The 4,027-nt window shown below is 34.9% G+C and overlaps 1 long non-coding RNA gene across 1 annotated transcript; it reads right to left on the bottom strand.

Annotated features, from left to right (window-relative positions):
• Window positions 1-2,605: 2,605 nt before the first annotated feature.
• Window positions 2,606-3,707, bottom strand: LOC147565103 (uncharacterized). The gene is made up of 2 exons (XR_015237014.1): window positions 3,259-3,707; window positions 2,606-3,165 (listed from the first exon to the last, which is right to left on the bottom strand). It is a non-coding gene; the product is annotated as an uncharacterized LOC147565103 (long non-coding RNA).
• Between the last annotated feature and the right edge of the window lie 320 nt (window positions 3,708-4,027).

Here is a 4,027-nt window from a genome sequence, read left to right as displayed (position 1 = left end):
GAAACTTTTATGAGTGGGGGCACTTCTTTGTTATAGTTAATGAATGAATTTCACAGTACACGATCAAACTAGAATCGAAAAGCAAATTCTTAACAAAATTTTATTTATAGTTTAGATATTCCGTGGTAATTTTGATGTAAAACAATCAATCTCTAATTTTCTCAATATGGATCAAGGATCTTTCCTCCAACCGAATTCTCAAAATATACTGAAATAAAAAACAAAGGAGGGGATGAAGAGATAATGGTGAAGATTAATAAGAACGATGCTAGATGATGAAGAGGAAGTGATCGTAATGGAAGAAAAGATGAAGATTAAGTTTTCTTTCTAATAACATGTTTACCAGAACAAAAGTCTAAAAGAATTGAAAATACAAGTCACCGGAGAATTAGACAAAATCAAAATTAAGGAGGACGTTTAGAAAACTCATCATCTCTAGTCTCTACAAGGCCATTTTATTTAGTTGGTCACTTTGATGAAGTCAAAATTGAGTTATCTCAATTAATAAGAACCAATTTTAAGCGAAACGTGGCCTTTATAATGTATTTTTAATAAGTACTCCTCTTAAACCAAATAATAATTTCAACTAACTTAAGTAGTAGATATTTTAGAAAAAAAAAAAATGTAAGTAGTAGAAATTTTCTAGAAAAAAAGAATGTTGTGTGTGGGACTCGATCCCTTGACCTCAACAGTGAAACATAACCACTTCACCAACTAAGCTAGGAATGAATTGTCTTAGAAAAATGGAAATATATATATATATATATACACATAGATATATGTATCTAATATAGTGGCAAATGTCGCATACCGAGCCACGTTAGGGTCGTGGGGGCCTGCGCCCCCACGGGCCCCTATGTGGCCTCGCCCCTGCTTGTCAATCTCTCTCAATTTCTATCTCACTATTCTTTCAATTTCTTTCTCTCCTTAATTTCTTTCAGATTTTTTCTATATTTTTCATTTGATCTTCCTATGGTTCCACTAGAGACTAACGAATTTGACCGCCAAAATTATATGGAAATGTTGTACCCTATTCTACTTACCCGTCGACTCAATTAGGGGTTGATGATTATGAAGTATTTGAGGATTCTTCTGTGCACAAAGGGGCGACTTCAACAAAGATAACTAAACGGGAAATGTATAAGCCGGATGAAGATATTTTACTTGCTAATTGTTATTTGAAAATCACATTTGATGCGGTTGCCAGAAGTTGTAAAAAATATAAAGTATTTTGGCGAAAAATATCGGATGAATATAATGCGAGTGCAAAGTATCAATGCACACTTAGAAGTTGTAAATCTCGACATCTCGTTTCAGTGAGATAAGCTCTGAATGTCAAAGTTTTATATCTACTTTGAGGCTAGTAAATAAAGTTCCAAAAAGCGGGGAAAACGATTATGATCGGGTATTCAAACTTTTTAATTCCTTTTTTTCTATCTTTTCACTTCATAATATATACTTCAAATATATTTTGTTTATTTCAGTTAAAAAGAGCACTTGACATGTATAAAAAAATCACCAAGGAAAATGCTTTAGGTTCCAACATGTTTACAAAATTTTGACCACACACAACGAGTGGATAGCAGACATGCTAGAAGAATCAACATCCGGCAAAAGAGATTCTAATACCAATCCATCGGAGGAAAGACCAATTGACCGTAAACAAGCAAAAGCAAATGCAAGAGTCGGAGAACCATCCACACATTCTACTGCTTCAAAAACTCAGAATGAGGGATATTGAGAAAAAAGAGAAGAAGAATCCCAACAGAGAGCAACAACTTTGTCGGAAGCTGTACGGGTTTAACAAGAGGTCCTACGGGTTCAACAAGAGTTTCTACAAGAAGATAGAGAACACAAGAACCAAAAATATGGGATCGACTTATTGAAGATTGACGCTAGGTCTCTCGACGAACATGGTGCACGAACGCTTACAGCAACGTGAGAACCTTGGTTCAACGGTCAACCACGAGACCCCAAGAAACCCCTTCTAGCTATCTTTAATTTTTCTATTGTTGTTTAGTCGTATTTAAGTAGTTTAAATTTTTTTATCAATTATTAGTTGTAATCAATGTTTTTTAATTGGAGTTTTTAAGTAAATTGGGGAATTTCATTTTCAAATTTTCGCCTCAAGAGGCGGTACGGTTGGAGCTGAATTTTTGGGGCTAAGCTGAGACTGGAAATTTTGGGTGAAAAAGTGATTTTTTCGGCCTACAACAGGCTGGGACTGGAGATGCTCTTAGGGTTTAAAAAATAGACTAAAAAACCTAGCTACCATAACGTGAGGAAAAATATGCAGTGATAGGGTTGCTGAATTTGTTGACAGATTTGTGAAAAAAAATCCAAATTAAATGCTGGATTTTTCTTAGGAATGAAGAGAAAATTCTGAAAAAAAAGGTTGACGAATCAATTCCAACCGTTGATTTTGGATTCCCCCCCAAGTCTGTCTACAAATTAGATGGCTAGGTTGATAAATTTTGATTTTATCAATAACATTTTGTATAATCTCTTCACAATTAATAAAGCAAAGAAAATGACTTTGAGCAAACTCAATGTGTAGAGGTTGGGCACCCAAAATTAAGAGCCCCTAAAATTTTCAAATTTAATGTCGGACTCCAAATCTAATTTTTCAATTTTAAAGTACTAGCTTAAAATGTTGAAATAAAATTCATTAAAATTAATACATAATTAAAACAACCACTAAAACTTAATAAAAATTATTAAGCTATACGACAATTAATGTTGATTTATTTTTGCATGAAGAGCAAGTTGTAAGGGAGTTATGTTTGAAGTTTCTTTGTTCATCAAATCTACCCGTATTTGCGACCGCTTAACTTCTAGATTTTTGAGTTGCAACGATATCAAATCTTGAATAAGTGTATTTTTATTCTCCTCTCCCCCTTCTTTCTTATCCCAAAACTCAGATTTCATAAAGGGTGCAGAATTTTCTCCACTTTTGGCGTGCTTTCTTTTTTCCCAAGTGATCTTTGTTGGGTACTTACAGATTGTGAACTTTCATCCGGGTTGGTAGAAGGTTTTCTTTTGTTTGATGAAGAACGGGATAAGCTTGATGATCATTTGGTGGTCTTTCAAAATTTTATAGCACTGATTAAACTTAAAAGATTTGCCACCATTATTTTGTTTAAACAATTAATGTGCAGACTTCAACTGCAAAATAAAATATTAAAAGTTCATGATGATTTCAAAAATAAAATAAAGAAACGAGTCTAAAAAATGAAATATTAAAAGTAATGACCCGACCATCATCGTTTTCTCCGTTTTCTAGGTTTCTTTGTAACATGGCCAAATAACCACGAAATTTCGAGCATTGCTTGTTAATCTCGCTCCGACGACATTTAAGACCGTTTGCAGCACGATTTTAGTTTGTACGTTCGTTGGAGTGTTGGGTAATTTTGTTCCAAAAAGCACCTCATTTTTTGTCATTTCCAACAATCGCATCTGTTACGATGTGTAAATAATCGTTAACGAGCACAACATCATCAAGTGGAGTATAACGCTTAGCAGTAAGAGATGAGTTCGACGTTTCAGAAAAACTAAAAATTTCTTCGACCTCGTCATTCGAAAAATCAACTCGAGAGCTCATATGTAAAACATCTAAAAAAACTATCATTATCATTAAATCGGTGCTTGGATTAGCCATTGAATAGAAAAAAAATGGAAGTGTGTTAGGCAAGAGAGAATACACGAAAGAGAAGAAATGATAGGATGAAGAAGAAAATGAGATCGATCACCTTTAAATAGGGGATCTACCCCATGTAGATGTTGGAGGTCCCCAACGGCTATAATTGGGATTGGGAGCCCAACCCTAGTGATGATCTAAAAAATGGTCACCAGTTAACCGAGGTCAATGAGTCAAGAAAAATCGAAAGTCCACGGGTCAGCGCGCGTCAAGTCAACCGGGAGGTCTACTATCTAAACCCAGAGTTGGGGGATTGGTATGACTTCCTAGGCGCCTTAAGCTCTGCCATGACACAAATATTACCAGGTTTGCCCTGGGATTTACGAGAAG

Source organism: Eschscholzia californica, unplaced genomic scaffold (genome assembly GCF_041429995.1).
Source record: "Eschscholzia californica isolate CP2 unplaced genomic scaffold, dmEscCali1.0.p SCAF_1, whole genome shotgun sequence".
NCBI lineage: Eukaryota > Viridiplantae > Streptophyta > Magnoliopsida > Ranunculales > Papaveraceae > Eschscholzia > Eschscholzia californica.
This window is presented reverse-complemented; position numbering and strand designations above follow the sequence as displayed.